The sequence below is a fragment of the Mixophyes fleayi genome, chromosome 1, assembly GCF_038048845.1.
Source record: "Mixophyes fleayi isolate aMixFle1 chromosome 1, aMixFle1.hap1, whole genome shotgun sequence".
Classification (NCBI taxonomy): Eukaryota; Metazoa; Chordata; class Amphibia; order Anura; family Limnodynastidae; genus Mixophyes; species Mixophyes fleayi.
In genome coordinates this window covers 82797726-82823826 of record NC_134402.1, presented here as the reverse complement: position 1 = coordinate 82823826, position 26101 = coordinate 82797726, and the positions used below count along the sequence as shown (strand labels likewise).

The 26101-nt window shown below is 42.0% G+C and overlaps 1 long non-coding RNA gene across 1 annotated transcript; it reads right to left on the bottom strand.

Moving 5' to 3' along the window:
* Positions 1 to 104: 104 nt before the first annotated feature.
* On the bottom strand, positions 105 to 26101 carry LOC142104932 (uncharacterized). The gene is made up of 4 exons (XR_012679676.1): positions 26035 to 26101; positions 12916 to 12979; positions 1241 to 1316; positions 105 to 1023 (listed from the first exon to the last, which is right to left on the bottom strand). It is a non-coding gene; the product is annotated as an uncharacterized LOC142104932 (long non-coding RNA).

Sequence of the window (26101 nt, the reverse complement as noted above, 5' to 3'; positions counted from 1 at the left end):
TCTGGCGATTTTGCATGAAATCTCAGCTTCATACATCGGCTAGTTTCAACTCTCCTGAGAAAATCGCTGGAGTTGCAAACTCGCAGCTTGATACATTTACCCCCTTGTCTGTCTGTATTCAGTCAAATTATTGCGCAACACATACAAAAAGAGGGAGGAGCAAACACAGGGTCACAGGCACAGTGAAACATGAACACACATTGATTAGAAACCACTTACACCCCTCCCCCCACTCAATTAACACTTTAGGCATTCTGGTATAATTTGTTTCTGTTGTAACTAACAGCAGTACATTCATGGCCAAAAGTTTTGAGAATGACATAAGTATTGGTTTTCACAAAGTTTGCTGCTTCAGTGTTTTTAGATCTTTTTGTCAGATGTTGCTATAATATACTGAAGTAACATTACAAGCATTTCATAAGTGTCTAATACTTTTATTAACAATTACATTAAGTTTATGAAAAGAGTCAATGTTTGCAGTGTTGACTCTTCTTTTTAAAGACCTCTGCAATTTGCCCTGCCATGCTGTCAATCAACTTCTGGGCCACATACTGACTGATGGTCACCCATTCTTGCCTAATCAATGTTTGGAGTTTGTCAGAATTTGTGGGTTTTGGTTTGACTACTCACCTCTTTAGGATTGTCCACAAGTTCTCAATGGGATTAAGGTCTGGGGAGTTTCCTGGCCATGGACCCAAAATTTAGATGTTTTGATCCCCGAGCCACCTAGTTATCACTTTTGCTTTATGACAAGGTGCTCCATCATGCTGGAAAAGGCATTGTCCGTCACCAAACTGTTCTTGGATGGTTGAATCAAGTTGCTCTTGGAGGATGTTTTGGTACCATTCTTTATTAATGGCTGTGTTCTTAGGCAAAATTATGAGTGAGCCCATTCCCTTGGCTGAGAAGCAACCCCACACATAAATGGTCTCAGGATGCTTTACTGTTGGCCTGACACATGACTGATGGTAGCGCTCACCTTTCCTTCTCCGGACAAGTATTTTTCCAGATGCCCCAAACAATCTGTAAAGGAATTCATCAGTGAAAATGACTTTACCCCAGACATCAGCATCATCACCATTTATTTATATATCGCCACTATTTCCACAGCGCTGTACAGAGAACTCACTCACATCAGTCCCTGCCCCATTGGAACTTACAGTCTAAATTCCCTAATACACACAGACAGACACACAGACACACAGACTTGAGTCAATTTGTAAGCAGCCAATTAACCTACCAGTATGTTTTTGGAGTGTGGGAGAAAACCAGAGCACCTGGAGGAAATCCACTGATTGCTTCTTGACAAGCAGTAGCTGCAACAATATTTTCAGCTTTAGTTGATGAAAATGTTTCTGTTGTTTGTATTCTACAGCATATAGTCAAGTAAAAATAAAAATTCAGTTGTGGTCCTATATTTCACTGAACTAGTCTGTATCCACATAACTGTTATGGGCAATGCAGGCCATTTCAATTTCTTATTGATAGTCCCTTTAAAATATTTTATGACACATTTTACAGCATTTCAGTCACGTTGTGATGGAGCTATAAACATTTTGCATAGTATTTCTTCTGCAGCAGCAATCTTTGATCTTGTTATAGTATTATTCTTATTGTCGTAAGATTTGTAAGGCACCGTACAGTAGGGAAAACAGGACATACATAAAACAAGGACATACAAGGCAGGCAAAATAAATGCAGACATGAAAAAAAAGCCACCCTGCTCATTAGAAAACTTACATTCTAAGTGGGAGAGGGCACAGCTGAAACAAGAGGAGCGAGTGTGGCTTAGAGTGGAGATTGAGACAGCTGTGAGGGTGTGTTAGTGTGATTATGTATTATGGTAGATACAAATAATTGTTTGCCAATGACCTTTCAATACTAATGGTTATCTTTTAAAAATGTCTCTACTGTTGTGTTTTTAAGAATTCAATTTCCAAAGGAGTTTTCTGTTCCTTTGCCTCTTCAATTCCAAAGTATGAAATATTTCTTGTATTTAGTTTATCTAATTTAGTTGTAAACTTCCATCTTAATCACCTGAAATTTGAAGAGTGAGGCCACTAAGTCAATCGAGCTTAAACACATCTGTTTGTACTGAATCACACAATTATCTATTAAGCTGCAATCGCCTCCAGCCAATAAAGTACCTGGGGGAGGTGCTCAAGGCAAAGAGCTATATATTCTCCCCCCAGCATTTGCTGGATCTCTTCTACTGCACAAATCCTGTGGAATGGAACACCAGGCTCAGTATCTTTGCGTTCTGTGTCTCTTTCTCTCTGCATTTTCTTATTGCTAGCTTCATTGCCATCCTGCTATACCCCATTTTAAACTATCCTTTTTATTTTTTACCATCTAAAATTTTTCCCTTCCCCTATTCCATAGCCCCTCCTGATTTTTTCACCACTCAGTCCCTCTCCATTGTAATAGGTACTTTTACAACACGTCTCGCCCGAAAAGGAATGCTGCCCTCCTGTCCAAATGTGCAGACCCCTATTCCTCTGCTGTAGCAGGGCAGAATTCCTTCATCCCCCCTCCCATGGTCCGTAGCACTTCAGGTGCTGGTGGAAGTACCGGACGTCAGAGAGCCTCTGGAATCCACTCATCTGCCCCCTCGCCACCCGCCGCTGATTCCATTGGAGGTCTGGATATCCACAGAGAAAACGTTGGCCAGTGCGCTAAAGCGATATGCACAAGCATGGCTGGTTTTATCTTCCAGCCCTTCAGACCAAATTAGGTGTCCCCCAAATCTCCCACGGTCCCAGCAAGCAATTTTTGATCGCCCTCCTACATGCAGCCTTTCCATTCATACCACTCCTCCAAACTTTTTTCCCTGGCATCCGGTGGGTCACACTATGCACCAGGGACTTATCCCCAGAATGTTGGTAGAGGCGTCAAATGCCCTTCTGACTCCCTTTTCCCCCTGCCACATCCTGCAGTCATCCCTTATTCCACATACCCATCTCCTTTCTCCTCCCTCCCTTTTCCTCCTACCCTCCATCAGGACGTGTGCCCCCATCACATACCATCATTCGTCAGGCCTCCCGCCACGCCCCTTTACCTCAGCCCCAGCCTCATGTCCCCTCCAGTGCTTTGCGTTCAACAATGGTACTTGCTCAAGAGGCACTAATTGCAAATCCCTGTATATTTGCTCTGGATGTTGGGGCGCAGACCCAGTGTGGGACTGCCCCAGATCCACATCAGGAATAGGGAGAGTTAGGACTGTGGCAGGCATTCTGCAATAAGGCCCATTGACCAGTTTGCAGATGTTAGTTAGATGATTTCGCCTTTTCCTGACAAGAAACAGGTGGAATACTGCGTGACACAGGTCAGAGCAGCGGCATGCTTGCACTTATTTGGCAAAAATATCAAAAAAGGGTTACTAAGACGACCATGGCGACCTCGTTACTTGGGATATCGTTCATTTCACGCCTATACGGTTATACAGATTGGACCAAGGGGTTTTTGATTTACCAAGAGGCCAAGATGTTTTTTTTTCAAAAGGCCAATTGACTTTGGGGGTTTTTCAACAATTAGTAGGCGGGTTGGCTGCAATAACTGAGAACAAGTATGAAACACTTTTATTTAACGCTGCTTTTTCCCTCGCTTTCTTTGGATCATTTAGAGATAGCAAATTAGTTGTATCTTCTAAGCAAGATTTCAGTAGCACCCTGGTAGTCAGGCGCATGATGATATTGGATGACATGTTATCTTGTAAAATCCTTAGGTTCAAGACTAATCAACTGGGCAGAAGGCAATGGATATCCATAATGGCCCATGTGGATCAGAGAATATGTGTGGTTCATTTATGTGCACAATATAAAAGAGTCTGTCCCCGAGGGGCAGAGCCTTGGTTGATTCACACAGATGGCTCCCCACTTACTAAATTCCAGTTTCAATCCATCCTCAAATGTGCGTTAGGGCACGTGGCTTAAGACCCGGCCCTCTACATCACCCAGTCCTTTAGGAATGGGATGGTTACCGCCACGGCCGAGGGGGGCTCTTCCATTTCTGCTGTTAAGTCTATGGGCAGGTGAAAGTCAGATGCCTATAAGGTATATTTCAAACCCAGACCATGACTGGCATGTTTGGTTGTGCCCTCACCTCACTTATTGGTAACCCAGGGCTTTTAGCGGGGGCATGAAGGGATTTTGTACTATTTTTCCTTTTTTTAGTTACATTCCAATGGGGTTTTATGGTTTTTTAACCTTCATATAGGTTACCGCACCCTCCTCCCCTCCACCCTATTCCTTCGGATAATGACACTCCAGTTTCCAATAAGCTTGGCATTTTAGTAAATACAGACAAACATGCTTGGTGTTGATTTAGTGTATTTGTTTTGATTAAAGGTTCATAGTCCGAAGGATTCAGATCTGACTAGTAGGTCATTCCTACGTGTTCTGGGTGTCCAGACACTCTCTTGTGGCCAATGACCCTGCTTTAGCCTATCCGATTGTCATGAGATGGCTAGGAAGAAAGGACTTAGAGATGACCTGCCTCCTCCCCCTTCTTAGAGGAAGTGCAAAACAGAATACCCAATATAATGCTTCTTGGGAGAAATGATTTAGGAATGGAGAAGTCATTGAATTTATTGATAGCCATTAGAGAAGATTTGGGCGCCACACAGGCCCACTGGCAGCGGGTGTGCGTTGGTCTGATGTTATCCCCAGAATTCCATAGGATGGCCCCAGTACCTGCCCCTGTTATGAAGAACCATCTCAAAAAGGCAGGTTAGCAAGCTTCAAACAGTATTGCAGTTTTCCTCCTCTTGTTCTTAACATATTAGCATATCATCCACATAACTCAAGTGGCATGCTCCCTGGAAATGCCAACTGTTTCGAAAGGACCACATCTCCAGATTAGGAGGCTTAAAAATTGCAGCCCCTAAAGCCCAAAGCATGATGTAAACATAGGTGGTGGTGATTTTTAAAAGTACCCCTTCCCATAAAAGTGTACCAGTGTTTATAGCCTAGGCTTGTTACCACTAATGCAAGGGGACAAGAAGCGGCAACCAGCTCTAGGCTATATCAGGCTGGCTGTTCACACACTAAAAGAGACACCCCCAACATAGAGTTACACTGTCATACTGTGCACACAGGGCTGTATAGCACTGGGGCTCTTTCCAAACCCCCAGAGCTATGGGGGCTGGGGGTAATCTGTAAAAGATGGAAAAACATTAAGTTTGTGTAACTACAAATCTCAGCAAGCACTGGAAGCAATAGACAGCTTGTGCATGCTGATACTTGTAGAACTACAAGTACCATCATGTTACTTGCTGTCAGTGGCTACTAGATCATGCTTGTCGAATTACAAACAACAGCATGCCCAAGATGTTTCCACTTAATTGCACTTCTAAAATCCATAGTGTATCTTTGTGTCCTGTAGCAAGCCAATAAAGAACAGAAAATCCTAGAGCCATGATATAAATCAGGGGTGTCCAACCTTTTAGCTTCCCTGGGCCACATTGAAAGGCGACAAATTGTTTTGGGCCGCACATAAAATACACTAGCACTAATGATAGCTGATCATCCAAAAAAACCATAGAAAACATTGGTAATGCTCCTTGTTGTTGCTCAGTGCTTCAATGACATGCTAATGGCTGCTGTCAAACATCAAGTGATATTGTTACAACATTTTATGAAGGGCTTCATTACAGCAGTCATTAAGACAGGAAGATAAGGTCTGTGATGCTCCAAGACCAGGTGAGTTCATGCACTAGTCGGCGTCCATTGAAATAATAAAAAAAACAAAAAAAAAAAAACCCTTAACTTACCTTTTAATCGGCTTGTTCTCTGATCCTCTTCTCTTGTTTTTTCCGTTTCACTGCTGATGATAGTTCGCACGGGTGACTCCTATGTGCTGTGCTCCGCAATGGATGTCGGACGTGATGACGTCATGCCCGACATTCACTGCGAGCGCCGCACGGAGGAGGCGACCAGAGAGGGACCGCGTGACCACAAGGTAAGTATTTTCTTATCTTTTTCTTTTTTGCAGGATTTTTTTTTTCATTAACAGCTCTGCCCCCTTGCCACAACCAAAACTCCTGCTGGGCCACATTTACAGGCGTGCTGGGCCGCGTGTTGGATAACCCTGATATAAATGAAATAAAATGGCCAGTCCAGGAATAGCCAATCAAATAGCATTTGACAGCACCACTTTCCCACATTTGAATAGTGCACTTTCTGATTTGAATAATAATCTATTTCAGTCTATTTGGTCAACAAAAACTTTTGGCACTTTTGTTACAACTTTTTTGAGTTAAATTGAAAACATCCACTCCACTGAGTATTTATGCAGCTTGTAGTTTTATTTGCAACAGCCTTACAGATTATTTTGCTCTGACTGTACTTCTCCTGCTTGGTTATTTTTTACCAAATAGAGGAGTTTCTCTTTAGCTGTCTTGGTTTCTTACAGAGAAAACACACTCCGCATTCTGCATTTGCTTCCATAATTTATCCAGCTTTAAGAGCTGTTTCTACTTTCATAATTTATATTCTCTTCTCATTTTCTTCCTTCAGTTGTATTATTTATTTAATTTGTCCTTGATAAACTCCAAAATAGGTTCTAATTCTTGTTTTGCTACAAGGGCATTAATTAAAGTTTCATTTAATTCAGCTTGGCTCCACAGTGTTACAGTGGTTACCACCAATTCCATTTATATCTCAACATTAGAGATGCTCAAAAATTTAGAACCAGTTGAAAATTGGATCAAATTTAGAACCAGTTCAAAATTTGATAAAATTTCAAAGGCCCAAACATGATAGCAGATCTGTGTTCAAGGTCAAGGTTCACCATTCATGTTTGATGTTACTACTGCATTCCCCTTTACTATGAAGCTGGACTCCATTAAAATTTTGTGAGTCCAGTTTGATGGAAAGGGTGCAGCCCTGAAATTTTTGAGTAGAGGCTGACGACAGTAAGATAATAGATTTGACTGTGTACCCTAAGAGACACCACCAATAAAGGAAATTAAATGGTGCTGTGCAACAAGATTATTCTGCAGTACAATGCCCAGGTATGAATACCACTGGTTGCTGTCTGTAAGGAATGTTTCACTTCATCTGTGCTCCAAAATGTATAGAGCATAGAGGACAGTTATGTACAAGGAGCCCCTGAAGAGTGGGAAAGGGATCCCAGATATACCCACCATGCTGCAAGTATTTTTTGTTTGTAACTGTATCCCGGGCCGCCATCAGGGTACTGCTGTGAGGGGCCCTTACAGAGTAGGGGGCCCGGACAGACCTCTTTGTCTGTCTGGGCTCCCTGGACTGTCCGTGCCCCTCAGTCTGACTGACCGTGCTGCCCCTTCTTCTCCGCGATGCTGCAACTACGCCTCCCAGGTTCTGATAGCGCAGCACGATGACATCATCACTGTGTGCTCCCAGTGTATCAATGACCGGGAGCTGCAGCATCGGGGAGGAGAAGGTAAGTCAATTAGGTATTCATTTTATAGGAGAGGGGCAGATAGAAGAGGGGACATTAACTGTGGCGGGGGGGAGAGGTGGACATTAACTGTGGGGGTGAGGGAGAGAGGGGGACATTAACTGTGGGGGTGGAAGAAAGGGGGACATTAACTGTGGGATGACTGAGGGGACATTAACTGTGGGGGGAAAGAGGGGACCTTAAGTGTGGAGGGGGGCATTAACTGTGATTGGGGGGACATTAACTGTGATTGGGGGGGAGAGGGGGACATTAAATGTGATTGGGGGAATAGGGGGACATTAACTGTGATTGGGGGGATAAGGGAACATTAAATGTGATTGAGGGGGAGAGGGGGACATTAACTGTGATTGGGGGGAGAGGGGTACATTAACTGTGATTGGGGGGGAGAGAGGGACATTAACTGTAATTGGGAGGGAGGGGGACATTAACTGTGATTGGGGGAAGAGGGGGACATTAACTGTGATTGGGGGGCAAGAGGGGGACATTAACTGTGATGGGGGGACATTAACTGTGAAGGGGGGACATTTACTTTGGGGGAGGGAAACATTTACTGTGATGAGGGAGTGGGGGGAATGAACTATGAGGGATAGAGCATGCATGTATGGTGAAGAGGTAGGGGGGCACATGTATGGGGAGGGGGGCCTTGCCAGATTAATTAGTACGGGCCCCCATAGTTTCTGATGGCAGCCCTGATTTTATCTGCAAGTCTCTTTGTGAAAAGAACAATGCCCCTGCGGGAAACTCCATGTCTTACTTTTTCCTTCTGCTTCTTTGGAGAGGCCTTGACAGTTAGAAGTTTTATGGCTTGCCAGAAATCGTCTTGTATTGAAAAGGGAGAAGAAGTCTATCCAGGACTCTTGCAGGCTGATCCACAGCTTGTTAAGAGACTGTTTCATCATACAAAGTCTTGAGGAAGAAAAGGAATAAACACCTCTCCTTCATCCCCTTCTGCCTATATGTGTCTGTTTTTTCAATAAAGCCCTGGATCATTGATTCCCCCTCCTTTCACCTCCCTCCCATCCCCATCATACTTCTTGAACTTTGCTGAATGTGATGTCCTATTTATGCACCTTCCCTTATATGTGCCTGTCTATCAATAAAATGTTGGTCCTGTGATTACACTCCCTTACCATCTTCATCTACTTCCACCTCACACCCATTGCTTTTTTAAACAGTTTACTTATTTAAGGTATGAATCAATAGTACAGCACTTGATGTATTGTGTAGGATGTCATATCATATGCCATATGTCTTGTATTGTACTTTAAAGTATACCGTATATACTCGTGTATAAGCCGAGTTTTTCATCATACTTTTGTATGCTGATAAAGGGCACTCGGCTTATACACGGGTGAACTTACCTGGTGTCCGGTCCCTCGGCTGTCAACTTCTGCATATGCGTTCCAACAACAGGAAGTTCGGCATTTGGAACGCAACCTTGCGTTCCAAATGCCGAACTTCCTGTTGTTGGAACGCATATGCGTTCCACTGCCGGGTAAGTGAAAAATCAATCTCTCTCTCTCTCTCTCTCTCTCTCTCCTTTTTGTTTTTTGTTTTTTTAATTTACAGTGCAATTACATAATGAACAAACAATACAGCCACCATGTTCATACATTTATATCCCTACCCCTTATATACCCCTTTATTTAGGTTAGGTTGTACCCAATGATTTTATAATCATTTTTGAATGTTCCTTGTCATCTAGCTAAAAATGATTTCATAGATTGAACCTATCATTTTTATTTAGGTTTTTAAATTAGCGCTCTTTTCCACCCTAGGCTTATACTCGAGTCAATAAGTTTTCCCAGTTTTATGTAGTAAAATTAGGTGCCTCGGCTTATATTCGGGTCGACTTATACTCGAGTATATACGGTATTTTATTTTTCATGGGGGAATTGAGTACCCTTGAACGTAATGTCTTTATGTCTGTTTTTTGTATATTTGTATGTAAATAAAGGGTACATGTTTAATGAAAAAATAGCTCTTACCTGGTTCTTTCTTCTTGGCTTTTGGGTACTATCAAGTGCAGTACTACAGTGCTGCACCTGGCCCTATGGTCAGCAGACTGTTTGCAGGAGAGGTGTGTACCTTCACTGTGGACAGAGGAAGGCACTAGCACAAAACAAATTTTGTTTCTCCTGCAACAATTTTATTTCTTGCCTCTGGAAGGAGACTACGGACACTTTTTTATTTTCTATGTATTGAAACACAGCACTTAGCACTAGGCAGTTTTGTTCATGTTTTCCATTTGTTTTGTTTTGTCTGTGCACATCTTTAGGGGTTTGAGTCCAGGCCCTTATGGCTACCCTCTCCCCATGTTATCAGAGGCTCCCTCCTTTGGGGAAAGCTTCCCCTTATCGTCCAGCCCACTGGACGATAGGGGTGGAGGTTGGCCTGTAGACCATTGCCGCCTAATAGGCCTTTTGGCTACAGAGGTCAGGGATGTCAAGCTCTCTGCTAGCCTCAATGAAAGGGGACCTGATAACCCTTGCTCCTATCTGGAGTCCTATGGCTCCTGAGAGATGAGGAGGAAAGGGGGCCCTTTCCCTTTATGGAAGAGTCCAAAATCCCAAGCCCCCAGCACTGGATTTTTGCACAGCACTGGGTGATTGAATGCACTGCAGCTAGGGCTTCAATCAAAATAAGAAGAAACATAGTTCTTACCTGGTAGTTGTCCTTTTCTACTCTTTCTAGGTCTGCTGGCCTCCAATATTATTTATCAAAAGTTCTGGAGGAAGACCATCGACCTGCCTACATAATTATGTGTAAAGGAGACACTTTTGAGTTTGCCTTTGAGGTAACTGTTCCCTGCAATAAATGGCCTTTGAAACAGGCTGTGTTAATTCCCGCATTAGTCATTATTGAGAGAATCCAGACTCTAGTTGTATTAACCTTAGATGGCCAAATGTTTTTCAGGATGCAATAAGGAGTTGTGAGGGCTTCTGTATGTTGGGAGCTGCTGTTTCTATGTACAAGGCCAGTCAGAGTAATGCACATTGCTGGATAAAGAGTAACTTTGACCAGGTCAAATTCAACTGTTGTTTTGTTCATGTTACCAGTTTTAGTTCTGCCTCTCAGAATGATGTAATATTCATCCAGGGTAAGTGTAAGATAGGGGTCAGTGATGTGTGAGTTCTGAGCCTCTGACTGCTAAAACTAAGTTGCAGGTTAGTTTAATGGTTAGCTGTACAATAGAAGATCTATATCCCAAGTTGATCCATACTTTGGCTTTACAGGCCTAGACAGATAAACCCCATGCAGTAACCAAAAGTATAACCTGTTGAAGGAAATGGCTGGGAAAATGGATGCTCCAGATTCCTGATTCCAAGAACCCTGATACTTGTTTTCTGTGTATTGACCTTGGGTGATATAACTTTCCGCCTGGCTTACAACCCCTCTGCCTCAGAACAATGACCCTGTTAACTTCATTTCTCCTATTCTGTGAATTTACTTATCCTGTTCAACCAATTTGGACATTACAGTACCAAAGGTGCAAGACTATTTATATTTCTTTTGGGCATCAATTTATACGGTTGAAAATTTATTATATGTTCTACCATTGTGGACAGTATAGTACTAAAGGTACAAGAATTTAGATTTCTTGTGTGCATAAATTTACAGTGTTGAAACTGCATTATATAATCTGAAGAATTTTCAGCAAAGAGCATTTATACAAACGTCTGCTTATTCTTTCTGCTATTGAGATTCACTAGAAAATATCGCCAGGGGCCTTACACTAAGGCTGCAGCATATGTTTTAAGTGTGGAAGTAACCACCTTTTTCTGGAATTTACATCTGAGAAATTCCAAGACTGAACTAACTTTATTTTACAGGGAGATCACCAAATTCCTGTAATATTACATCATACCAGCATTTTCTATGTTGTGTTAGGGCTAATGATAAAGGGTCCTGGACTAGACCCCTATCAAGGTTTCTATTCACATTGTGGAGGGGAAAGCTAGTAGCATTTTCTTTTCTCCCAGGAATACCCTTGAGGTATTTTAAGAGTGTAAAATCAAATACTTCTGTCTCTCGGTTCATAGCCTAATTTCAACAGAGAGGTGGCTGATTGTCTTTTAAGCACATCCTGGCCATATCATTGCCACTTATTTTACCTCATTCACAGGGGTGGAAGACAGAGATCCAATCTACTACTGCATGGTCAGATGAGGTCCCAGGCACATGTTCTTCCTCAGAAAGGGACTCAATGCAATAGCTGAGAACTTCTGTGCATCATGTTTTTTCAAAATCTATCCCAAAATGGGGGTATGGAAATTTTGTGAACATCTTTAGTGAGCCTCAAATGAAGTCTGTTGCAGGTTTATTTATTTTTTTTAAACGAAAGGAGACCTTGGGGTAGGGTGTTTCAGTGCTGGAGGCAAGACATTTTCTCTTGTTTGAAGAGGAAGAGCTAATAGAACAAGAATTTTTTCTTAAGACACTATAAACTCACTAGAATAGTGCATAGGAAAGAACACAGTGAATCAGTTGCACTAACTGACACTGAATCCTCTTTTGTCCCTGCTAAAGACAAATCTGCAGTGATTAGACACGAGGTACTCAGGTGTTCGAGCCTGATCACATGACTAAGGGATAGGAATAAGTTGACATGAGCACTCAGATATTTTAAAGCTTACACCCATTGCACAGTGTGAAAAACTGAGTATTACTTTTACTATCAATATACATTACATGCATTGATATATAACATGTCTAACAAACACTTAACTAACATAAACAGTCCCCAAATATAAATGCTATAAGTAGACTGTTTCTTGCCACATTGATGATGTTATTGACGGTGGTAATTCCCCATATAGGGGTTGAGGCAAAAATAGCCCTGTTGCAATACATCTTCTCACCCTTGATAACTCGGCCTCTTGGTGTGCAATAGGTTTCACACACCCCTTTACTATTTCTAACCCCCCACACACACTCCACCACCACCACAGTGCTTGGGCAGTGATACATTTTCTGATTTTCACTCACTACTATATGCTCTTCTGTGAACAGACTGATTTTTTTTACTTTCCTTAGTTCAGTGGCTTTGGTACTATAGGCCCAGCGCCGTACTGGGACTAAAAATCAGCCCAGGCATTTAAAACACACGGGCCCACCTGCTGTGGGCTCCATGCGCGATATTGTTGCACGCTAAAGTGGTGTTGCTGATGCAGTCCAACATGTTAAGCAGCAACACAGACTTGTGTATCACGTTTTGTCTTCTGCCCACCCTGATCAATTCCCTTGTTGTGCAAATCAGTTTGCTTGAATTACAAAAGCATACTGTTCCGACTGTGTGCAAAAACATAAAACGACTACAGAAAACCAAGGGCCTGATTAAGGGTTTCGGTCACCAAAAGGTTTCGCATGCACCAAGAGCGCCTCCCTACCCCCGCCCCCAATGTATAGGAATACTCCTAAATATAAATATTCTCCAGCATTCAAATTTAGATTGATTGCGCCGTTGTCTCTTACCTGTTCTTGCTCTTATCTCTTGCTGCTTTGTTGTCTTCCCGCTGGTTTCTGGAAATTTGGAGCCCTGTATTGAAGATGCAAAAATTTGACTGTATTGCAAAATGTTAACAAACCCTGAATGATTAGGCTCTTTCATTTAAAAAAAACCACTCCATTATGGACAGATAACACTACCCCATTGTACAGGCATATATAACTAATATCTGAACATTTGTGGTAAATAAATTATTTACCTCTACCAGCCCCATCTCACTGGTATTTAATATTCTAGTGATAGATGAGACCAGAGAGCAGCCATGTAACTGCCACGCAAAAAAGATATCATGCCCCACAAAGCTGCTCTATTTTTTAAATACCACGCAAGACATTTCATTAACCCTGTAGGCATTTTCAGCCCCTCTCCCCCCTGCAGACATTTTTAGCCCCTCTCCCCTCCCCCTGCAGACATTTGCAGCCCCTCTTCCCCCCTGCAGACATTTTCAGCCCCTCTTCCCCCCCTGCAGACATTTTCAGCCCCTTTCCCCTCCCCCTGCAGACATTTTCAGCCCATCGCCCCTCCCCCTGCAGATATTTTCAGCCCCTCTTCCCCCCCTGCAGACATTTTCAGCCCCTCTTCCCCCCCTGCAGACATTTTCAGTCCCTCTTCCCCCCCTGCAGACATTTTCAGTCCCTCTTCCTCCACCTTTAGACATTTTCAGTCCCTCACCCCTCTTTCCTCCCCCCTGTAGACATTTTCAGCCCCTCTCCCCCCCTTCCTGCACACATTGTCTGGTCCTCTCCTCCACCCCCCCCCATACACACATTGTCTGGTCCTCTTCTCCCCCCCCCCATACACACTGTCTGGTAATCTTCTCCCCCCCCCCCCATACACACATTGTCTGGTCCTCCTCTTACCCCCCCATACACACATTGTCTGGTCCCCTTCTCCCCCCTCCATACACACATTGTCGGGTCCTCTTCTCCCCCCACCCCAGACACACATTGTCTGGTCCTCTTCTCCCCCTCCCCCCCCCAATACACACATTGTCTGGTCCTCTTCTCCCCCCCATACTCACATTGTCTGGTCCTCTTCTCCCCCCCCCCCCATACACACATTGTCTGGTCCTCTTCTACCCTCCCAGTGGGCTAAATGTATGAAAGTCCGGTTTTGTCAAAACGCCAATTTTGTGAAGTTCGTCAATTTGACAAAACAGGACTTCCATAAATATATAAACCCAGTGTCTGTGCCATTTATCTGGTTTCCTACCCGCACCCCTAGGGCATGTCTGCAAGAATCCTTATATTCTCTAGACCAGGCATAATAAAAATTATAAAAAAAAATGAAAACAATTTCAAGAAAGGTGCATTAGAACAAGTAAAGTGCAACTTCCACTGTTATAGCAAAATCATAGTTATATCCTAGAAATCCTAAAATAGAAATTGTATGAAAGTGCTAATGATGCAGTGTATAACATTCTTAACGGTCCTATCAAGATAAATTACTAACTGTCAGAGATCAATCTATAAAAAGGATGCTAAAATCATTGCTCCATACCTTTCCTGACTGTATCAAACCTGGGTATAAGGTTACTCATTGGTAGCTGTGCAGCCACTCGTGGCACATAGCTTTTTGCTGCATTCCTGTGGATTTGTGGGTGGAGTTTGGACTGAACAGGGGCAGGGCTTATTTTGTCCTGATTTCATGACTCTAAATGTTGGGAGGTATGTTGATGTGAATGAGTCAATATTCTCTGTACAGCACTGTACTATGATTGTTACTATATAAATAAACAATAAAAAACCAATACTGTACACCATTTACATTTCCTCCTGTTCATGATAATGCTATGAATTTTGAGGTAGACTTATTCAAAATATCACATGAATGCACCCATACACATATGTATATGGTATATATATATATGTATATATATATATACACACAAGTTACACCGTGCATGATACTCATGCATTTTAGTCAAATCAAGCTACTTAAGGTGTTAAAAAAGTTCTTGTCATGCATTTGGCCATAGCCCAGGCCTCCTCAGGGGAAGAGCGTTATTTTCTGACGTAAACGCCTTTTTTTAACGAGGTTTTGTCCACATGTCACCACCTCATCATTCTTCTCCATCACCTCATTCTTCATTTTCATCGCCACATCTATCCAGATGTCTATCCAGACACAGGGATCTCTCTCAGCGGTCCTGAGTATCACACTCCTCTCACTCTGTCACCCCTGGCAACCACCAACCACTCCCCACTGTCACTTCTCCTTCAAGAAATATATATATATATATTTTTAAAATCTTTATAAACACTTTTAACAATTAACAAATTAAATTAACAAATTAAAAACATCTTAGTATACCAAATTTCAGCCCTTTCTGAATTTTTTTTTCCACACACACTAAGAATTTAGTAGGTCAGTGTATAGCTCTGCCCAGCAGGTGGCGCTGCAGCTTGGTTTTATTTTTTCCACACACACACACAGACAGACTAACACACGCCACTGGACATTTATATATTAGTCACTGCACATGGGAAGCACTACAGAGCAGAAAAAACAAGAGTACAAAACACAAATGTTCTATAACTAGAAAGAATGCTGAGCTGGTGTTTATAATATGAGCAAAGGAAAAGAGCAGCCCTGAGCTTTTAGTGGTTGTAGCGCGGCCTTAAGGTGCTGGACCAAGTTGCAGTTGCTACCGCTGTTGCCCCTATTGCAGCATGCAGTGCTCGAAGAAGGCTGAAATATGGTGGTGTGCCATACCGCCACTTCTCCTACTGCTTTCAGTGTAAAACTATTACATTCCATTCACTTACAGTTTCGTTAGCGCCACAACTAAATTTCCACTTCGACCACTGGCTTCTTGACTGTGGAAGAATGTTATCAGCATACAATTAAGTAGAGATGAGCGCACTCGGATTTCTGAAATCCGAACCCACCCGAATGTTGCGGATCCGAGCCGGATCCGAGACAGATCCGGGTATTCCCGCCAATTGCAAAACTGAAACCGATTCTCTGAGTCATAATCCCGCTGTCGGATCTAGCGATACTCGGATCCTATAAATTCCCCGCTAGTCGCCGCCATCTTCACTCGGGCATTGATCAGGGTAGAGGGAGGGTGTGTTAGGTGGTCCTCTGTCCTGCTATATCTCGTGCTGTTCAGTTCTGTGCTGTGCTTTGCTCTGTGTTCTGCTCAGTCCAGTGGTGCTGTGTCCTGTGCTGTGTCCTTCTGAGTTCAGTGGTGCTGCTGGGTCCTGTGCTGTGTCCTGTTCAGTCCAGTGGTGCTGTGTCCTGTGCTCTGTCCTTCTGAGTTCAGTGGTGCTGCTGAGTCCTGTGCTGTGTCCTGTTCAGTCCAGTGGTGCTGTGTCCTGTGCTCTGTCCTTCTGAGTTCAGTGGTGCTGCTGGGTCCTGTGCTGTGTCCTGTTCAGTCCAGTGGTGCTGTGTCCTGTGCTCTGTCCTTCTAAGGGCATTGTTATTTACCCATTATTCCCAAATTATAAAAAATTTCAAAAAAAGTTATAAAAAAAATTACAAAAAAAGTAATTATAAAAAAAAATAAAAAATATCACAAAACAATCCTGCAGTATAAGTCCATTGGTACTGCTATATTACAAAGTTCACTGATTCAGCAGTATAAGTCTAGTGGTACTGCTATATTACAAAGTTCACTGATTTTGCAGTATAAGTCCATTGGAACTGCTATATTACAAAGTTCACTCATTCTGCAGTATAAGTCCATTGGTACTGCAATATTACAAAGTTCACTCATTCTGCAGTATAAGTCCAGTGGTACTGCAATATTACAAAGTTCACTCATTCTGCAGTATAAGTCCATTGGTACTGCAATATTACAAAGTTCACTGATTTTGCAGTATAAGTCCAGTGGTACTGCAATATTACAAAGTTCACTCATTCTGCAGTATAAGTCCAGTGGTACTGCTGTATAACTCCAGTCCAGTGGTACTCTCCTGTGCCGCATATAATTTTTAAAGGCTTTGCCGAGTGTGTGTGGCTTCGGGGTACACTCTCTTGTGCTACATATAATGCAGAACAAAAATTTGGAGGATAAAGTAGGGAAAGATCAAGACCCACTTCCTCCTAATGCTGAAGCTGCTGCCACTAGTCATGACATAGACGATGAAATGCCATCAACGTCGTCTGGCAAGCCCGATGCCCAATCTCCTAGTACAGGGCATGTAAAATCCAAAAAGCCCAAGTTCAGTAAAAGTAGCAAAAAGAGAAACTTAAAATCATCTAAGGAGAAACGTAAAGTTGCCAATATGCCATTTACGACACGCAGTGGCAAGGAACGGATTAGGCCCTGGCCCGTGTTCATGACTAGTGGTCCAGCTTCACCCAATGAACTAAGCCCTCCTCCCCCCCTACAAAAAATTTAAGTGAGTTATGCTGTCAGCAACAACACAGCAAACAACTCTGCCTTCTAAAGAGAAATTATCACAAATCCCCAAGGCGAGTCCAAGGGTGTTGGTGGTTGCTAAGCCTGACCTTCCCATCACTGTACGGTAAGAGGTGGCTCCTTCCACCATTTGCAGCATGCCCTCTGCATATGCTGGAAGGATCACCCACAGTCCAGTTACAGATTTGGCTAATGAAGGTGTGAATGTTGTACACCGGGAGGAGGATATTGATGTAGCTGGCGCTGAGGAGGATGTTGATGATTATGATGCAGACAGATACCAAATTGCCTTTCTCAATTTCTATTTATATTCTAGATTATATAACGGCTGAATAGTTTTCTATTTTACTCCTAGTGGAGAGGGGATCTGATGCAGACAGATACCAAACTGCCTTTGTCCATTTCTTTGTATATTTGAATTTCTAGTTCTACAGTCTATGCAGGCTGCTTTTTTTATATTCAACTACAAGTGTAGGGCGGGGGGGGGGGGGGGCGCAGATAGCCACCAAAGTAACGTGGTCCTTTTAATTTCACTTTCTAGCTCCACAGTCTGTGCGGCCTGCTTTTTTTTATCCTCAAAGTATTTACAAGCCTTGCAATCTAAATTAACAAGAGGTAGTGACGTGCTAGAACTCCACCCTCTATATGCTGCAGAGGATGGAGGAGCATCAAAGGGCCATTCAAGCCTACACAGCCACCTACGACATAGAAAAAGGAGTGGGGATTGCGCCTGAGTCAAGCACACTGGAAATAATTTCCGTGTTGTGCAAGGTTCTGCAGCCATTTGAACTTGCCACACGAGAAGTCAGTTCCGACACTGCCAGCTTGAGTCAGGTGATTCCCCTGATCAGGCTTTTGCAGAAGCAGCTGGAGAAAGTGAGGGAGAAGCTGGTACACCATTGCGATTCCACCAAGCATGTAGCTCTTGTGGATGAAGCCCTTCGTACGCTTTGCCAGGATCCGAGGGTGGTCAGTCTTTTAAAGTCAGAGGAATACATTCTGGCCACCGTTCTCGATCCTCAGTTTAAAGCGTATGTTGTGTCTCTGTTTCCGGCGGACACAAGTCTACAGCGGTGCAAAGACCTGCTGGTCAGGAGATTGTCCTCTGAAGAGGACAGTGACATGCCACCAGCTCCACCTTCATTTTCATCACTGTTTGTGCAGTTCCAAAAAAGAGGAACTGCCATTTCTATTGCAACCTTCTTTCTTTCTGTATTTCCTGTGTCCTGTGGTCTGTTCTGCTAAGGGCATTGTTATTTCCAAGTTATCCAAAAGTTCTAAAAAAACTAATTTAAATTTATAAAAAAAATTATAAAAAATTAATTAAAAAATAAATAAAAATAATAATAAAACATTTTCCAAAAATAATTGAAAAAAAAATTACAAAATTTTAAAAAATCTAGCTTGTACTGCTATTTAAAAGTCTAACTACGATCATTCACTGTTGCTGTACCCAAAAATAATAGGTACTGCTATTAAAGTACAGTCCAGTGGTACTCTCCTGTGCCGCAGATAATTTGTAAAAGCTTTGCAGAGTGTGTGTAGTTATGTATCGACAGGTTTTAAGAAGAGGCACAACACTGACAACCTGTTAGAGAAACTGAGGGAAATAATCTCTCTGTGGCTCACCCCACTTAGACTCTTCTGGGGATTCGAATAACTGCCATTTCTATTACTACCTTCTTTCTTTCTCTATTTAAAAAACAAACAAACTGTCATTTCTAGTACTACGTTAATTGTTTGTGCAGTCACAAAAAAGAGGAACTGCGCCCTTAACTGCTATGTTGGTTTTAGACGTCCATCCAGTGTCCGCCATCTGTGCACTGGAATTCAGACCAGTTGAGGGTTTTATTATTATATTGTGGCCCTGGTACCAAATTGGGTACCGGGGCCACTCCACCACGCAGTCCAGATACTTGTTTGGTGGAATTCAGACCAGTTGAGGGATTTTTTATTATATTGTGGGGACCACTCCACTACGCAGTCCAGATACTTTTTTGGTGGAATTCAGACCAGTTGAGGTTTTTTTTATTATATTGTGGGGACCACTCCACTACGCAGTCCAGATACTTTTTTGGTGGAATTCAGACCAGTTGAGGGATTTTTTTATTATATTGTGGGGACCACTCCACTACGCAGTCCAGATACTTGTTTGGTGGAATTCAGAACAATTGAGTTTTTTTTTATTATATTGTGGCCCTGGTATCAAATTGGGTACCGGGGCCACTCCACTACGCAGTCCAGATACTTGTTTGGTGAAATTCAGAACAATTGTTTTTTTTTTATTATATTGTGGGGACCACTCCACTACGCAATCCAGATACTTTTTAGGTGGAATTCAGACCAGTTGAGGTTTTTTTTTATTATATTGTGGGGACCACTCCACTACGCAGTCCAGATACTTTTTTGGTGGAATTCCGACCAGTTGAGGGATTTTTTATTATATTGTGGGGACCACTCCACTACGCAGTCAAGATACTTGTTTGGTGGAATTCAGAACAAATGAGGTTTTTTTTTATTTTATTGTGGGGACCACTCCACTACGCAGTCCAGATACTTGTTTGGTGGAATTCAGAACAATTGGTTTTTTTTTATTATATTGTGGGGACCACTCCACTACGCAGTCCAGATACTTTTTTGGTGGAATTCAGACCAGTTGAGGTTTTTTTTTATTATATTGTGGGGACCACTCCACTACGCAGTCCAGATACTATTTTGGTGGAATTCAGACCAGTTGAGGGATTTTTTATTATATTGTGGGGACCACTCCACTACACAGTCCAGATACTTTTTTGGTGGAATCCAGACCAGTTGAGTGTTTTTTTATATTGTGGGGACCACTCCACTACGCAATCCAGATACTTTTTTGGTGGAATTGAGACTTGTTGAGGGTGATATATTGTGGCCCCAGTACCAAATTGGGTACCGGGACCACTCCACTATGCAGTCCAGAAAGCTACCTCGGTGAAACGTTTTGGACTAAAAACAATATTGTGAGGTGTGAGGGTGTTCAGAATAGACTGGAAATAAGTGGAAATGATTGTTATTGAATGTTATTGAGGTTAATATTAGCATAGGTGTGAAAATAAGCCCAAAAACTTGATTTTGGAACTTTTTATGCTTTTTTCAAAATAAATCCGAATCCAAAACCTTAAATCCGAACCAAAACCTTTCGACAGGTGTTTTGCGAAACAAATCCGAACCCAAAACATCAAGCAAATCCGAACCCAAAACACAAAACACAAGACACCAAAAGTGGCCGGTGCACATCCCTACAATTAAGCAAAAAAAACATTAAGGCACTCAAATCAATTATAAACATTTGTATTGCAATACAAATGTTCACAGTCACTTGAGCACTTTTGAAGAAGCTGCAACAATGCCAGCATACTGGTATTGTAACTAAGTGATTCCAATTTAAACCGCTGTATATAAGCAGAGTGGCCAGAGTACACAAAGCTATTCAGCTACTCTCAAAATCCCTGTCATGTGTCATCAACATACATTTTAACTGGAAAAATATCTAATTTGCAGTTTTGAGACAGTTATTCACCATATAGTCCAGTGGTGAGGGAACAGGGGTAAATTATCCCAAATGGGGTAAAAATTAAATTTCTGGGGGTATTGCTGCCGATTCACATGCTGTCAGTTGGATTGTAGACCCCTTTAAAAGTGAAATTGCTGTTGTACCTGAAAAGCCTCAAGGGTTGGCAGAGGCACTTCTTGAGCTTCGATGCAATAATGAAGCATGTATTGCATTTGAAAACAAAGCAGATCTGTCATATTTTTGGATGTCAACAGCTGCAAAGGCATTCAAAATTGCACATGAGGAGGCAGTCAAAAAGTTGCTCTAACGAACATAAAAACAAAGCAGAGAAATCGATTGGACGCTGAAGACTATTCAAATTGCTCTGACATCAAAATACCCCAATATTGATGCTCTCGTATCAAAAATAAAGCAACATCATTTCTCCAAAACCTGAAGTTTTGAAGTTGAAGCTTTCAAAGAAATTTTGAAAAGATTCAAAAAAAATTTGAATACAAATAATTAATCCTGTTGTTACACCTGCCCTGTAGCTGGTGGAAAGGTCACACCTGCTAACAAGCGCATATGCACAAAACTGCTGCTCTGCAATGTCCACATTTGCGAGAACATATCCCTTCCCCATTCCTCCTCGTCAGTCGCAAGGAGTCGTAAGTATCAAATACTTGCGAGCGTGCGTTTGCATGCATTACATTTCTTGACCTGTGCAGAGCGAAATCACATATGATAGGCTACACAAACTGCCATACCACTCACTCTCTATCAGCCACAATGTATGTCAATGATACAACAATGTATTATCAGCTCTGAGAAGTAGTGGCCTCTCTGTTCCTCTCTTACATATTGTATTCCCTGGTAGTAGTGTACATGAACAAAAGTGTTTGCCTACCTATGGTGGGAAAGCAATATAGCACCCATTGTATATTATCAGCTCATTTAAATAGTGCACAATTACACCTGTCCATTGTATAAAGCGTGGCATTATATGACTGCCCATTCTCTTGTGGTTCCTAGGGGGCCATGATTTGGGATTTCAGTCATTGGCCTTGCTTGCTTCTGACTCTGATTATTTGCTGCCTGCCCTGAACTTTGGCTTGGACTTTGGTTACTCTTTTGGATCCTGAATTTGAACTTATTTGGCCGGACTATTATTGGCCTCTTCATTGGACTGACCCCATCCTACAGATTGTGAATTTGGTACTTTACTTCTCATTTCTAACTGACCTCTGCTCTGACTAGTATCTGTGTTGATGACATTATTACTAACACAACTGTTATGTGTACTTGTTCTGCAGACATCTCCTTCCAGATAACATGGCCCTTTAGTAAGTGTTTAAAGTGTTTATTTTTATATACTGTATATCCCTACATGATATATTCTTATATATTATATACTACATATATTATTTTGCTACTAAAGACACAGAAACGTTTTCAAAACTGTACTAATTATTTTGAATTTGTTTATATTTTACGGTTAATAACTGTCAACTTAATGTATTCAGCTCACTACTAGGTTGTCACATGACCTACGACCTACATATTACCTCACATGATGTCACAATACCAATGCCACCTCACAGAGCCCTGGTAAGTATAAATGTAACTGCCACAGCATCACCTGCTCAGTATGTGTAAAGCACTAGCTGGATTAACTCCCTTAATCTGAGAATGGTGCTTTGCAACTATAGCCGTAAATTCTTCCTATTTGGAAGCTTTGGATTGCTACTCCTCACCTGTGGAGTGCTAATGTGCACTGTCGGTGCCTTGGTGCCTGGGTGTAGTTTGAAGCCCTCTGGCAAAGGCATCAATGATCATATTTGTGATCCTGTGCAAAAGACAGGACCAGTGATTATCCTGCTTGCAGCAGCCTTCTTGGTAGCGGCTCACATGAAGCGGAGACGCAATAACCAAGAAGGGGACGTTACAGATGTAGAAGCCCGACGACCGGCAATTCAGACAGTTTCAATTACTGTGGGTGAGTATTTAACAGTGTTATTTTGTAATACACTACAAAGAATATCGAAAATGTAATATTGAAATATAACAGTGTTTTTCACAACTTTTTTAATGTGAATACCAGGAATAATAGACTCATTTGTCTATTTTGTTTCTTTCGCAGGTGATAGGGTTTTCTCCCTACCAGCCCCACCCTCATATTCCTCTCTCATGTTTGACACCTTGAGACCAGCAGAGGGTCAGGACGTGAGGAATTTGCCACGGAATGATGATCCTCCACCCCCGTATTACCCACCACCCTATGACAGCTTGGATAATATCAGGTAGGACAAAGCAAACGCCACTTTCAGGAGCGCAGCTACAAATTTCTGACCCCCTTAGCAAAATATTGAAAAGACATCTATTTTAGCCTAAATACACTGATATATGAAATTTATATGCATGACTTTATTTTGTAGGATGCGTAATACTGGAGATGAGAGTGAATATACGATTCCGCTGCCAATTACATCTTCGGAGGCAATTCCATCAGACCCCCCTCCAAGATATGAGGACATATGTGATCTTGAAACATCATCTTATCTGTAGCAATCACTGGCCTGTTTGTCTGTCCAGTTAAGGACAGCTGGGGATTAGGGCTACTGGCGAGTGGCGATACCCCAAAAACAAAAACGACACTGGGCAGCCACCTCATGGGTGTGTTGGAAGAGCTGCTAAGCTGATAATTATTTTTAAAAGGTTGACAGTTACAACCAACTCATTGATAACTTAATACTGCTAAGATTTAAACCCAGGCAACGCTGGGTACTTCAGCTAGACCTCAATAAGATCAAGTGACCCTGCTGAAATATGAGGAAGTGAGCTTCTTTATAGCCAATAAAATCTGACTTATGCATAAAACACTGTGTCAGTTGTTTTTATACACACACCTTTTACTTCTCCAGGTGAAAACTAGATCTGTGAATAAAACTTTTCGGGTCTAGCTTCAGAATTGTAGTGTGTGGGCCCAGCATGAAAGAAGCTAATTGCATACCATTCAATTGGATTGCTGACAGGAAGTCTACTGTGTAAATGAAAATCTCGTTCCACAATCAGAACTTTATCAATGATAAATCAGTTCTGATCAGCTCAAGAAACTTCTACACACATTTTTTCATTGTTATTAGTAGCTCTTTTGTATTTTAGTCATTTTGCCTTTTCAAAATCCATGACTGAATAGTAAAATATTTTTGTTATACTGAGTTTATTGACATTTTTAAGCTATATTACTCCAGTGGGCTAAATGTATGAATGTGCGGTTTTGTCAAAACGCCAATTTTGTGAAGTTCGTCAATTTGACAAAACAGGACTTCCATAAATATATAAACCCAGTGTCTGTGCCATTTATCTGGTTTCCTGCCCGCACCCCTAGCGCCTGTCTGCAAGAAACCTTATATTCTCTAGACCAGGCATAATAAAAATTATTAAAAAAAAATAAAAACAATTTCAAGTAAAGTGCAACTTCCACTGATATAGCAAAATCATAGTTATATCCTAGAAACCCTAAAATAGAAATTGTATGAAAGTGCATGCTAATGATGCAGTGTATAACATTCTTAACGGTTCTATCAAGATAAGTACTAACTGTCAGAGATCAATCTATAAAAAGGATGCTGAAATCATTCAGGCAGCACGGTGGCTCAGTGGTTAGCACTTCTGCCTCACAACGCTGGGGTCATGAGTTCAATTCCCGACCATGGCCTTATCTGTCCGGAGTTTGCATGTTTTCCGCGTGTTTGCGTGGGTTTCCTCCGGGTGCTCCGGTTTCCTCCCACACTCCAAAAACATACTGGTAGGTTAATTGGCTGCTATCAAATTGACCCTAGTCTGTGTGTGCATTAGGGAATTTAGACTGTAAGCTCCAATGGAGCAGGGACTGATGTGAATGAGTTCTCTGTATAGCGCTGCGGAATCAATGGCGCTATATAAATAAATGATGATGATGATCATTGCTCCATACCTTTCCTGACTGTATCAAACCTGGGTATAAGGTTACTCTTCGGTAGCTGTTCAGCCACTCATGGCACATTGCTTTTTGCTGCATTCCTGTGGATTTGTGGGTGGAGTTTAGACTGAACAGGGGCAGGGCTTATTTTGTCCTGATTTCATGACTCTAAATGTTGGGAGGTATGTTGATGTGAATGAGTCAATATTCTCTGTACAGACTGTACTATGATTGTTACTATATAAATAAACAATAAAAACCAATACTGTACACCATTTACATTTTCTCCTGTTCATGATAATGCTATGAATTTTGAGGTAGACTTATTCAAAATTTCACATGAATGCACCCATACACATATAAATATGATATATATATATATATATATATATATATATATATATATATATATATATATATAAATATATGTCACTGCACATGGGAAGCACTACAGAGCAGCCAGAGGTACCTCTATGCAAATTGTAAACTGACAACTTCCCTCAATAAATGACACATCCCATACACATAACACCTTTTTCCACATGCATGGAACGGTCATATTTATCTCCCCTTCTATCATTTCTGCCCCCTTATGCCTGACCCATCTGGTTTCTTACCCATCTTGTTTGCCCTTTTAGTCTCTTGTGTTCCCCGCCTTGTCTTTCATGCTCCAGTTCCACTTCCACCCTCCTTGTGACTGGGGAGGCACCAGTGTGGCCAATTTAGTAGCTATAGATGATTTTTTTTAGTTCTGAAATCTTTTGGGAATCTGTACTGTGCAGTTATCCTGTAGAGCTACCTAAACACCGCTGTTGCCCCTATTGCAGCATCCAGTGTTCGAAGAAGGCTGAAATATGGTGGTGTGCAGGGCCGGACTGGGACTAAAAATCAGCCCTGACATTTAAAACACACAGGCTCACCTGCTGTGGGCTCCATGCGCGATATTGTTGCACGCTAACGTGGCGTTGCTGATGCAGTCTAACATGTTAAGCAGCAGCACAGACTTGTGTATCACGCTTTGTCTTCTGCCCACCCTGATCAATTCCCTTGTTGTGCAAATCAGTTTGCTTGAATTACAAAAGCCTGATTAAGGGTTTTGGTCACCATAGGCACACACCAAGAGCGCCTCCCTACCCCCGCCCCCAATGTATAGGAATACTCCTAAATATAAATATTCCAAAATATTCTCCAGCATTCATATTTAGATTGATTGCGCCATTGTCTCTTACCTGTTCTTGTTCTTCTCTCTTTTTGCTTTGTTGTCTTCCCGCTGGTTTCTGGAAATTTGGAGCCCTG